At 42.0% G+C, this 13,174-nt stretch overlaps 1 protein-coding gene across 8 annotated transcripts in view; it reads left to right on the top strand.

Annotated features, from left to right (window-relative positions):
- KCNS3 (potassium voltage-gated channel modifier subfamily S member 3) overlaps nt 1-13,174 on the top strand; it is a 47,118-nt gene that overhangs the window by 18,831 nt on the left and 15,113 nt on the right. For all 8 annotated transcript variants that reach the window (XM_079111143.1, XM_079111144.1, XM_079111138.1 and 5 more), the window contains one exon: nt 5,794-5,984. The gene's annotated coding sequence lies outside the window, so the exon portion shown is untranslated. The remainder of the gene's footprint in view (nt 1-5,793; nt 5,985-13,174) is intronic.

The raw sequence follows: 13,174 nt of genomic DNA, 5'->3' as shown, positions 1-13,174 counted from the left end.
ATGCATCTATATGACTTTGTGATGTATATTCTTACAGATTTTTTTTCACTATAAAAAGTCAGGCACATTTGACAATAATAGGAGCATGCCATTCATTGCATCATAATTATTTTCGTTTTTGACTTGGCATATTGTGACTGTTTCTCCTGGTCTGCAGCACAGTGGATAAGAGAATGGCTTCAAAGCATTGTTCGGTTTCAGTTGACCCCAGAGAGTCAGTTAACATCTCTATTTTCCAGTTACTGCGTCTGTGAAGCGAGCGCAGTATAAACAGTACTTTGTAGAGTGTGCTGGGGATTACATGGGTTCAGAGCAGGGCTCCACTCAGTATCTGGGAGCAGGCGCTGTGCATCCTGCACCCCATTGCATGGCTGCCTCCTGCCTACTTAACCATTCCCCTTTTGATGGACGTTTAGGTTGCCTCTGACTTTTTACTCTTTTGAATAATGAATGATGCACTGAACGTCCTTGCACATACATCTTTGAACACTTGTCTGATTTGTCTCCTCAGGATACATTTGGAAAGGTGAAGCAGTGGGATTTCTTGATACACATTTCTGCAGTGTTCTGGGGTGGGGATGGGGCTTAGCTAGCAGTTGACACTACTGTTATTACTGCATGATACGGATTTCCCCTGCACCCTCCAAAGTGGCTGGCTTTTAGACCCTCTTTCTAGCAGTCCGTCAGTGTAGTTACTTAGTACATCCTCATGACCTTGGGGCTGAAGCGCAGGCCCCAAGTGTGCCCATTTGCCTGCCTATTTTCTATCTGTTCAACAGTTCCTCCCTGGGGCTGGTGGAATGGTAGCATTCATGTGGCTACTAGGGTGGCCCCAGAGCCCTGTCAGTACTCAGGCCAGTGACTGAGTGGGGGCACCCCTCCCCAGGGAAGCTTCTGCCCCGATTGTCTGTAGATTATCTTGGTGAGGTGACTCAGCAGGATGCCTGCTGCTACCCCACTGTCCCCCAGGGGAGGTTGTCTAGAAACACAGAACCCTGGGGAGGGTGGTGTTTAGTTACCCACGCTACAAGCCTTTGGGATTTCTGGAGATGGTATGGTAGTCACATGCTGAATAGTTGAGAGAAATATCATTTATATTAACCTTTCAAATGTAAGTTGGAGACTTCGCTCTAGAAAGCACTTACTATCTTTCTCACTGAAAATCAGAACCTCTATAAATTTATTTTTAATCCCTGAATATATTAGACTCTGAGAAGTTTTCAGTTTGTTCCCCATGGGTCCAATAAGAAAATCATGCTAATTTAAGGATATTAACTTAAGGTATTTCTTGAAATTTGATAGTTTTGAAAAAGTATGTAGTTCAGGGATATTCTTAGTAATCCACTGTCTGAATCTACTGGAAGGTGTTGCTTTAATCTGATTGCTTTGGATTATAGGATTTAAATATCAGTATAATTTTTCTAGCACAGTAAACCCAATTGTGGCAGTCTGACTGTGATATTTTAATATTATTTAAGCAAAACTCTGGATGACAAGTCTCATTAGCTAAGCAAGATAAAAGTAGGATGGAATCTCACCTTCTATTATTATTCTTCTAATTCCATTACTCTGAGGTTTTATTGAAAATTGGTCTGTGATTGATGAATAGTGGCAAGACTACCAAACTGACATGTATTTGCCTTTTCCCTGGAACATTAATGAGTTCCATGAGGCTGGAGCTCTGGCCGGGGGCTGGTGCATTCAGCAGGATCAGCACTATTGCAGAAGGCTGCAGCAGGCTGCAGAGCTGGAACTATTAGCGCATGTACACAGTAGATCATTCCAGGACTGAGAATGTTAGGAGACTTCAGGCAGCTCCTGCGAGAGAAAATCAGTAGTAGCCTTTACACTCAAGTCATGTGAAGCATGCTTTGAGTTTCTACAAAAAAGGTTAAACTTACTTTTTTTTTTTTTTTTTAATCTCTCCTCATTCTAAAAGTTTTAGTTGTCTGATACCATGGCATGAAATGTCATGACTGAATTCTAAAGGATCCTATATTGGGGGAACTTCCCCAACCCAAGTTGGCAGAGGTATTAATATAATCTGGTGTTCTGAGCTTTCTGACCTTCCAGCTCCCAAGAAGGCACCTGAAGTCCTCTTACTTCTTATAGAATGTTGATTCTCAACTGGGGATGATTTTGCTCCCAGAGAGATATTTGGCAATGTTTTTGGAGACATTTTTGGTGGTCATAACCTTGGCACATAGTGGGTTGAGGCTAGGGATGCTGCTAACCCTACTTTGCCTAGGACTGCCCCCACCGGAAAGAATCATCTGGCTCTGCAAGGTCAACCGTGCAGAGGTTAAGAAGCTCTGCCATAGATGTTGGCAAGAAGGTGTCCAGGAGGTTCTTAAAGGTGCCACTTGCCTGGTGACCTCATCATAGGTCAGGGTCAGCTCTCTAACAGGCATGGAATGTCAGAAACTCACTTTCAGGTCTCCCAGAGCTGACTGAACTCTAGGAGATTGACTTCCATCAAAACTCATAAGAAATTGTCTAAGTAAACATCTTCCCACCTTATGACGTCCCACTCATAGAACTAGTGGGCAGGGTGTTTGCTTATGTTGGTGATGTAGCTCACGTGCTCCTTGCTGGCGAGGTGCGTGGGGACTCACACCACCAGCAGGTGCCTCCTAAAGCCTGGAGTCAGAGCAAAAAGGAGGTGTTTGGGTATTTAAGGATAACTGAAATTGAAGTGTTGACCTTAAACTTCACACTTGAGATGACCCTCCATATCAGGGTGGGAGGTGTTGAATCTTCAGGATAAGATTTTCCTCCTTTATCCAGTGCTGGGATGGGTCTTGACAACCAATGTGTCTTTTTTCGCTTTCCTCCTGTTTCCACTCCTGCCTTTCATTATCCATATTAATGAATATTAATTTACACTTTGGTCTTATTGGCTTAGGGGAGAAGACTTTGTTCTTAGAACGTGTCAAGCACCCCTATATGAGAGGGATAATCAATATGAGGATAGATACTAGGACAGGTTTCCTACTGGAGGCTTTCTCTGTCTATTGGGTGGCACTGAGATGAAACAACTCAGAATATGTTGGGGGACATCATAGGATTCTGTGCAAGCACAGAGGACACAGGGCTATGCTGCAGTGTCACATGGAGTGTCTGCTTTGATCTGTCAGGCACGGATTTCCTAGTGTTTGGAGGACAACCTTATACCCGTGGGAACGGTGGAGGGAGTTCTTGTCACTCTTGGTGGCCGTCTGCTGTCCATTTGCTGTTCCCTGGGTACTGTTCCAAAATTGCACGTCAGGACTCTGGATGGCGAGAGAGTCCAGCATGCCACTTGGTCCTCACCTTTCTCCTCTCAGTAATGGAGGCAGTCACTTGGGACCTTTTTGAATGTAAGAGTCAGCCCACCAGGAAATGCAGGCAGGCTGGAGGGAAGGGCGCAGATGACGCAGAGTCACTGTGAAGAGAGTCTGCAGGAGGCAGCAGCCCTTGAGTGAGCTTCATGTGTCTTGCCAGGATCCTGCTGAATCACTCAGCAAAGTCAGAAACCTGTTAATGCTGAATCGCAACCATATTCCCTTCTTTTGAACAGGTCGACACTGATCAGCTTGGTAGAGACACAGAGAAATGGAAGCACTGTTGGTGGAATGGTCAAGCAGGGAGGGGGGCAGATGTCCCATGTACACACTTTCTTTCCCACCGCCTGCTGGTCGGGGTCATGTCTGCCCACCGTGGCCAGTTTTTCCCTGACCTTTCCCAGCAACTAAGATGGATCTTGATTTCCATGCTAATTGTAATCAGACAGACCCACCTGATTTTGAATCCTGGTCTAAACTCTTAGGTGTGGAAGTGGTTCCAGAGCCTCCAGTGGCCGAGGCTAGAGATGTGTGTGAAATGAGCGATGTACTTGGCATGTTGTGGGGACTGAGAAAAAGTCGCGTTCAGAACAGGAGTGCTCTTAGAGGGATGTGAACCGACATAAATTCACACACCTTTTCTGGAAATCCAGTTTTGTTTTTTGGTTTTAGATGGGAGTCACTATGAAAGGGAATGGGGTAAGGCATAGGAGTTCTGAGTTCTGTGGGGAGGAAGAGGAAAAGGGACAGTCTGGGATGTTGTTCATTCATCAGACCTTGACTGAAGGCACCCTAGGTACCAGTTTCTGTAAACGGGATACACTTGACTACCCTCACAGTCCATCCTCGGGCCAGCCCTGACCTTTCTGTGGTGAGCCAGAGCAATGAACTTCTAGCCAGTGCTGGGGGATTCTTGAAGTGCTAAATAGCCTAACTACTTTGCTGTTTTCTTCTTTTCAGTCATTAATACAGTGGTATCTCAGCCATTTGCAGTCAATTATTACTCAGATTAATCTTTACACGCTCTACAGCTGGAAAGGTATCTGAGGGAAAAGACCGTTTATGTGTACTATGAGTCCTATTCAAAAAGAGTGGCATTTCTGTGTTTCATTGGAATGCAGACACCCGAGGCTGACCCAGTGAGGTGTTGCTAGGAGGCCAGGAGGGGTAGAGGTGGAAAGTGGATTTTAGCTTCTGAATTGATCTGATGTACTCTTTTGGATATTGTTCTACCTCCTCTACCAAAATTTCCTTCTCTGGGGCTGGGACGATAACTCATAGAGTGCTTGCCTTGCAAGCATAAGGCCCTGGGTTTGATTCCCAGCACTGCAAAAAAAAAAAAAAAAAAAAAAATTCCTTCTCTGAGGTTCAGTTGGGTGGACCTGCATTTTGCTTCCGGATCTTTCCTCATTATGTCTCTGTTGGAGGTGAAATTTTTACTTCTGTGCAGAGCAGTAAAGTGCTGAGGGACTGCAGCAGCCCCTGCTGGGACCAACTTGGAAGCTGCTCATCTTGGCTCTGCCTCCACTGCCCCCACGTGGTTTGCAGTGTGGGCTCTTGTGGGGTTGGAGGCAGGCACTGCGATGTGGTTTGTGAGCTCTGTGCCTTAGAAAATGCCAGCAGACCCTAGATCATATGAATGTGTGCTTATTAACTGAGGTAGCCAGAGGCACTTCTTTCATGTCTTTTGCTCAGAATCTATTTTTTTCTCTCTCCCCTTTTGGACTTGGTGTTGATTGGAAAACATGAAAATCAATGGATGCTTAGATGCTAGTAAAAATCTATGGGAATACTTCAACATGAGGCAAGGCTTACCTGGTTGGGAACTGGAATGTTTTTCCTTTCTTTAATTATTCAGAGAGAGAAATGGAAATTTTTCTTCTTGTTTGTTCTGCCAAACTTAAAACACCCTCCCCTATACTGGTACACTTACCCCATTTGTTAACCAGAAGACTCTGGTAGCACTTGTGGTCATTTCTTATCTTTGAAATATAACAATGGGAAAATTAAGGAAAGTTAGTCTTTGAAATCTATTGATTTCAAATTATAGCAGCATAGTTAATTCTATTAGAGCAGTAACCCTGAGAATTTGGTCTCTGAAATGGATGAAAATGTGTTCATTTAGAAGTTTACACATATCTCCTGGGTGAATTGGTTAGAACGGCACTTCTAGAAGAAACGGTGCGGGAGGGGGGTGAAGTCCTCATTCTAGTGTCCGGTCCATCTTGGGTGCTGGTTGGCCTGTGGAAGTGGAGGGGGCTCAAGCATTTCACTCGTCAAGTCCTAAGAGTCTTTACACCTATCCACGTGTCCAGCTGGGTGACGGTTCCACCGGGAGAAAGACCACCCTCTCCCTGAGAGGTCAGTGAGACTCTGAAGTTTGAGTCTACTCCACGAAGTTCCCAGGATCAAAGGGCCTGGCTATGCTTCCTGCCTGGAATTACAACTTGGCCGATGATTTCTTCTGCAGGTGAGAGTGGCTTCCCAGCCGGTGCTTGGCTTATGCAACCAGAGAACAGGATTCTTCTCTTCTTTCTGGCTACTAAATGCCTATGTGCACCCCACCTTCCGAAGAGGAAAGAAGGGTGGCGCTTCTTGGATGACAATGGACGTTCCACTGTGCAGGATGAGGGCAGAGTGTGTGACATCGCCGCCACAGGGGTAAGTGTTGTCTTTCTGTGTCATTGTCTCTGACACCCATTATCAGAGCAAGAGGGGAGTGAACCTTACAGTGTCGTGGCAAAGGTGGGGGTTAGACACAGTGGGGCTGTTCTGGTTGGAAAATCCCACTGGATGGTTGGGATGAACAGCTGAAGGAGAAAGAGCATATTTCTGGAAGGACTGGGTGGGAGTCATGTTGAGTGGCACCACAGGCCACTTTTAGGAAGGTCTCTAGTACCCATTCGGTCCCCCTGCCTTTGTTTGTAGTTTATACACGTAGAAGTAACACTACAGTTACTTTGAAAAGATTCCATTGTGTTCATTTGAGTCAGTCTGGCTTAAAATGGGGGCTGCAGGTCATAGTGGGTGATTTATGGAAATAGCTGGTCAGAAGCACACTTTGTTTGAGACATATAATGTTTAAAACATGCTGGATCAATTCTAATTAAACTTGAGATATTCCACATAGAATTAGCCTTTCTACGCTCTCTAGGAACATGGAATGATATGTTCACACGGGACCTCTGTTCCCAAGAAAGACGGCAGCGCTGTGTAGTCTCTGCCTCTTAGACAAGTGTGGGTAGTCCACCCACCAGCCCCTGTATTTGCTCAACTTGTTTGGCCACTGGGGGCTCTGACTTTTGCCATGTCTGGATCTTTCTGCTAGCTCTTAGCTGGATTTTCCTGCTAGCTCTTGCTTTGGTCAATTCCTGCAGATTAAAGAAAGTATCATTCCCTAGACTGTGGGCAACAATTAGCATAAGGAACTGTAGTTGTAGAGAGGACAGTAGATGATCTCTTCTGAGAAGGAGCTCGGAGTTCAGAGTGAACAGCCATCAGAAGTGTGTAAGGAGGAGCACAGAGAGCATTGTAACACCTGTGATAAGTGCTAGTGTAAAGGGGTACCCAGGAGGCTGCCGGAGAGGCAGGTGAAGCAGGGTAGGCAGGAAAGGAGAGCTATTGATCTGGTACACGTGCGTCTGAATTCTCAACCTCCTTCCCTGAGCACCAGAGCTATACAGACAGACATCTGTATGTGTGTTACTGCACATACCGTGGCTCAGATGAAGTGCTGGGGACTCTACACAGGTTAGAGGCCTTTCTTGGAGAAAAGTCCACATTTCACTGGCCGATCAAAGCTGTGATCTGCCATGCTTTGCCTTTTACAAGTAGGACAGCTTTCTGGTTATTTGGCTTGCTAAGTCACTTGGCCTTCTGAGCAGTGTGAAGTACACAGATCCCTGGAGTTTCCAGAAAGGAGAAGTCACTAAATAGAGACCCAGTGGGAATAAATACAACTTTTAATAGGATGGTACCAGGTAGAGGGAGAAAGAGGATTCGTTTTGTTTAGCTCGCTGTTTAAAAGGTAAGTTCAAGTTATGATTGCTGCAAAGTAGGGTGACCTTGGGGATCCAGAGACTATGCCAATAGTGTGTTGTCAGCTGTGGCCCATGCTGGGGGAACATGCCAGATGGAGAACAGGCCTGGGAGGGAGTTTCCTTGCCTGATGACCACTGGGACTCACAGTTTATATCAGGGCCTCCTCTGTGGGCTGGGCTGAGCCACTTCAAAAACTCTTGGAGGGAAGAGCTTCACGGAGAACCTTGGGAGACCACGTGATGCCCAACCCTGGGCACAAAGACTCAAATTCAGAAGGTTCTTTGAAGTTACCTGTCTCCTACATTTTGGCTCTGGACACGTCTGTTTAGATGCCTCACAAACATTTATTTCTCTGAATAACACTATTCAGCTGCCATGAAATCACTGATTCAGGAGGTAGGAATTCAGGTGTCTCCATCCCCAGATCCACAGCCAGGGTGCCCAGTGCTACTGCATTTCGTTATGCTCTCTGCTCCTCCTGGCCTGTCACTGATTTCTGAATTTCTGTTCTTTATATGCTATTCAAACTGGGGCATGGGGTGCTTGCTGCAAAACCAGGCCATCCCTGGGGGAGTCTTCTGACGTGAGATTCTGAAGAGGAGATGCTTGTGTGACTCAGACTGACTTTAGACTTTCAGTTGAGACTTGCTTGGTTTTCTTTAGTATATTCTCACATGGTGTTGTTAGCCTGTTTTCTATTACTATAGCAAAATGCTTAAGGCTCCGTAGTTTGTAAACAAAAGAGGTTTATTTACATTAGTTTTGAAGCCAAAAGTTCAAACAGCATAGGGTTGGCCCTGGTGAGCAGCCTGCTGGCTACATCACACTATGGTGGATGCCATCATGGTAGTAGCCTGTGAAGGAGAGATCACATAGTGAGATCAGGAAGACAGAACAATGCCAGAGTCAGGCTTTCTCTTTACAACAAGTCGGTTTCATGAGAACCAACTCAGGGTCCCGCAAGAATGACCATAATCCCTCCCCAGGGCAGGGTCTGCAGTGACTCCCAACAGTTAGCACTAAGCCCCACCTCTTAAGGATCCCACTGCCCCTCAGCATTGGCACACTGGGGATCAAGTTTCTAACACTTGATCCCCTGGGGGACAAACCCTTCCAAAGCATAGCACATGGCTTGGTCAGGAATTAAAGTTAGCAAGGCCTACTTTAAAAAAAAAAATCAAAATAATTTTTTTTTTGCATTTAATATAAAGAAATGAAACTCTTGGAAGAATGTTCTAAAAAGATGGCAGTTAAATTAGTGCTGAAAACGACCTAGTTTTGCTTTGATGAAATGACTAATATAGATTTTTTTGAATAAGTGAAAGGAAAAAGGAATTTAGGTCTTTATTTTTTCTTATGGAATTGATTTTTAGGAATGCTTCTGTCCAGTAAGCAAAAGTGGCACGTATGATTATATTTTTGTACCTTTTCTGAACAAAGCAAACATTATCAAAGACAGTCATGCATGTGTGTACATATATATGTGTCAGCTTTGAAAAGGCACAGTGTCGGGAGTATTTTGAAGTGAATTTGAGAATATGAAGCAAAGCCAGCAGAAAGTGGACTAAGAAGAGAAAAATAAGGGGTTAATGTCTTTGGAAATATTTTATAGGATGACACTTGGATAGAATTAAATCAAAGTAGGTTTTTCTTTTTTAAGCTGCCAGTGAATATCTTGAATTTTTGACGTCTTTTTCTTTCTTTTCATCAAACAAACACCAAGAGACATAGGTGGTCAAATATTGTATATAGTGTTATCATCATGAGTGATTTGGTTGATGGTAGGCAGGTAGATCAATAGTGAGTCTAAGCTCTTCCTTTGGAAGAACATGAAAATAATGATGTGTCCTTCTATATTGTGGCTAAATGTCTTTGTACCCACAGACATGCCTAATTTGAGAAGCCATGGGTCCTCAGCATGCTAGTACCCACACACCTACAGAGGGGATAGCGTTCTTCATTGAGGATGACAGACAAGATATGCAAATTAACACATAAGCCAGTGTACTTCCTGCCACTTAAAAAAAATTAGATACTCTTATTTGGGGCCAAGTGGTAAGAATGTTCCTCATACAAGCTGGAATTATCCAATTATCCAATTATCAGAGTTGGCCAAACTCTGAGCCTCAGGTTTCTCCATTAGCAATATGGGGTCAATGATCTACTTCTCAGGGTGGGTTGGGTTACCTCCTCTTTTTGGCTCTTATGAATAATGTTATGAACATTAGGTTTATGCTTTTTGTTTAAACACATATTCATAAAGAAAATGATTCATTTATTCAGTTATGCTTACTCATTGCCTACAAGTGTCCAGGTATGGCCCCAGTTGCAGGGAATAAAAAGTTGAATAGTAGTGTAGATGAAAGTGTTTCCCATAGTGTGTGGCTTGAAAAAGGTGCTTAGTAAATTGTCCTTAAACCCTTTACAGTGGAGAATTTTAATGTGCACAGAAATAGAATAATACATTCAATTTCTGTGTACTCTTCAACCAGCTGCAGCAACAATTAATGTGTGGTTGTCTCGTGTGATCAGTGTTGTTGCTTTCTCCATGTATTATAAAAGTGATCCCAAACGCTGCATAATGTTTTGCATAAATGTTTTAGTATATTACAAAAAATAAGGACTCCTTTTTAAGAACATAATTGCAATACCATTAGGACACTGAAAAATTAATAACAATTCTTTTGTATTATGAAGTGTCTAGTTGGTGTTTGAATGTCCCTGACTTTTATATATATACTCGTGCATTTGGCTTATTAGAATCAGGATCCATACAAAGCTATACATTTGTTCTATTTAAGTGTCTCTTAAAAAGACTTGATCCATGTCATTCACCCTTAATGGTTTCCTACAGTCTGAATTTTGCTGATTGCATCCCTTTGGTGTCATTGAACAAGGTCCTCTGAAATCTCTTATTTCAGCTGGATATTATGTCAAAAGGTGTAATAAAATTCAGGTCTTTTGTTTTTGACTGCCATATTGCAGACTTGTATGTGTACTTCCACTGGGAAGCATAAAGTCTTGTCTCCTTTTGTTACATTGGGCATGCAGGAGGTCAGATATAAATCTGATTTGCCTGTTAGGAAATTACTCATTAGCTTTTAATTTGGGTTTTAGCAGCCATTGATGACCATTGCCTAGATCTATTATTTCATTATGAGTTTCAAAAGAGTGAGATTTTAATTCTATTATTACTTCATTTATTAGCTGAAACTTTTTTTAAAAAGTGATCATTTTATTGAGATATATTTCACATAACAATAAAATTGACCTTATAAAAATGTGTACTTTGGTGGTTCTTAGTATATTTGCAAGGTTGAGTAACCAGAATATTTTTGTCATTCCCAGAATAAGTATATATCCATTATGGATCCCCATTTTTCCTTCCCCAAGCCTCTAGTAATCACCAATCTGCATCCCATCTCTATGGGTTTGCTTATTGTGAATATTTCATATACAGTCATGTGATGCATAATGACATTTCAGTATTTGATGCACCTCATATCCCATCATGTCTATAGCTGTCTTACTTTGTCTAAGTCAACTCTATGATACTTGCCCAATGACAAAGTCACCTAATGACACATTTCTCAGAACTATCCCCATTGTTAAGCAACACATGACAGTAAATGGAATCATCTAACGTAGCCTTTATTTATCTAGCTTCTTTCATTAGCATAATGTTTTCAAGTTGATTCATGTTGATCCCTGTAGTATGTGTCAGAACTTCATTTCTTTTTTATGGCCAAATAATAGTCCACTGTATGGGTATACCACATTTTATGTACTAATTAATTGATGAATCTTTGGGTTATTTTCTCTTTTTGGCTATTATGAATAATGTTGTTATGAACATTAGTTTTGTGCATTTGTTTAAACACAGATTTTGAACTATCCTAGTAACTATCACAGATTTTCAACTATCTAGGAGTAGAATTGCTGGGTCACATCATAACCCTGTTTAAATTTTCCAGTAATAGGCCTAAACTCTTTTCCCATATGGCTACACCATTTTACACTACCACCAGTAACACAAAAAGATTGAAATTATTCACATTCTCATCAACACCTGCATTATAATATAATACTTGTATTGTCACTTTTTGACTGGCCATCACAGTGGTGTGACGTGGTGTCTCCCTGTGACTTTGATTGCATTTCTCCAATGACTAATGATGCTGAGCATCTTCTCTTGTACTTTTTGGCCATTTATGTACTTTCTGACAAGTTTTTATCATTTGCTTATTTTCAAGTAGGTTTTTTTCAATCCTTTGCTGTTGAACTCTTTATTACAGATATTAGAATTTCTTAGATACATTATTCGTAAGCATTTCTTCCCATTCGTTAGGTTTTTTTTTTTTTTTTTTTCATTTTCTTTGTGGGTGCCCTTGATTTGATAGTGTCCTTCAAAGCACGATTTAAATTTTTTTTGGTAGTTTTTTTAATTTATTTTATTTTTTTAATTGTAAACAAATGGGATACATGTTGTTTCTCTGTACATGGCGTAAAGACATACCATTTGTGTAATCATAAATTTACATAGGATAATGTTGTTTGATTCATTCTGTTATTTTTTTCCTTCCCCCCCCCACTCCTTCCACCCCTTTCTCCCCTCTATACAGTCCTTCCTTCCTCCATTCTTACCACCCTACTTATCCTTAACCCTAAACCTAATCCTAACGCTAACCCCTCCCACCCCCCATTATATGTCCTCATCTGCTTATCAGCGAGATCATTCGTCTTTTAGTTTTTTGAGATTGGCTTATCTCACTTAGCATGATATTCTCCAATTTCATCCATTTGCCTGCAAATGCCATAATTTTATCATTCTTCATGGCAGAGTAATATTCCATTGTATATATATGCCACAGTTTCTTTATCCATTCATCAACTGAAGGGCATCTAGGTTGGTTCCAGAATCTGGCTATGGTGAATTGAGCAGCTATGAACATTGATGTGGCTGTATCTCTGTAGTATGCTGATTTTAAGTCCTTTGGGTATAGGCCAAGGAGTGGGATAGCTGGGTCAATGGTGGTTCCATTCCAAGTTTTCTGAGGAATCTCCATACTGCTTTCCAGAGTGGCAGCACTAATTTGCAACCCCACCAGCAATGTATGAGTGTACCTTTTTCCCCACATCCTCACCAACACCTATTGTTGCTTGTGTTCTTGATAATTGCCATTCTAATTGGGGTGAGATGGAATCTTAGGGTAGTTTTGATTTGCATTTCTCTTATTACTAGAGATGTTGAACATTTTTTTCATATATCTGTTGATTGCTTGTACATACACTTCTGTGAAGTGTCTGTTCATTTCCTTAGCCCATTTGTTTATTGGGTTATTTGTATTCTTGGTGTAGAGTTTTTTGAGTTCTTTATAGATTCTGGAAATTAGCGCTCTATCTGAAGTATGAGTGGCAAAGATATTCTCCCACTCTGTAGGCTTTCTTTTTACATTGCTGATAGTTTCCTTTGCTGAGAGAAAGCTTTTTAGTTTGAATCTATCCCAGTTGTTGATTCTTGCTTTTATTTCTTGTGCTATGGGAGTTCTGTTAAGGAAGTCTGATCCTAAGCCAACAAGTTGAAGGTTTGGACCTACTTTTTCTTCTATAAGATGCAGGGTCTCTGGTCTGATTCCGAGGTCCTTGATCCATTGTGAGTTGAGTTTTGTGCAGGGTGAGAGATAGGGGTTTAGTTTCATTCTGTTGCATATGGATTTCCAGTTTTCCCAGCACCATTTGTTGAAGAGGCTATCTTTTCTCCATTGCATATTTTTGGCCCCTTTGTCTAGTATGAGAAAATTGTATTTATT

This window comes from Sciurus vulgaris (genome assembly GCF_902686455.1).
Source record: "Sciurus vulgaris genome assembly, chromosome: 14".
Lineage (NCBI taxonomy): Eukaryota > Metazoa > Chordata > Mammalia > Rodentia > Sciuridae > Sciurus > Sciurus vulgaris.
This window is presented reverse-complemented; position numbering and strand designations above follow the sequence as displayed.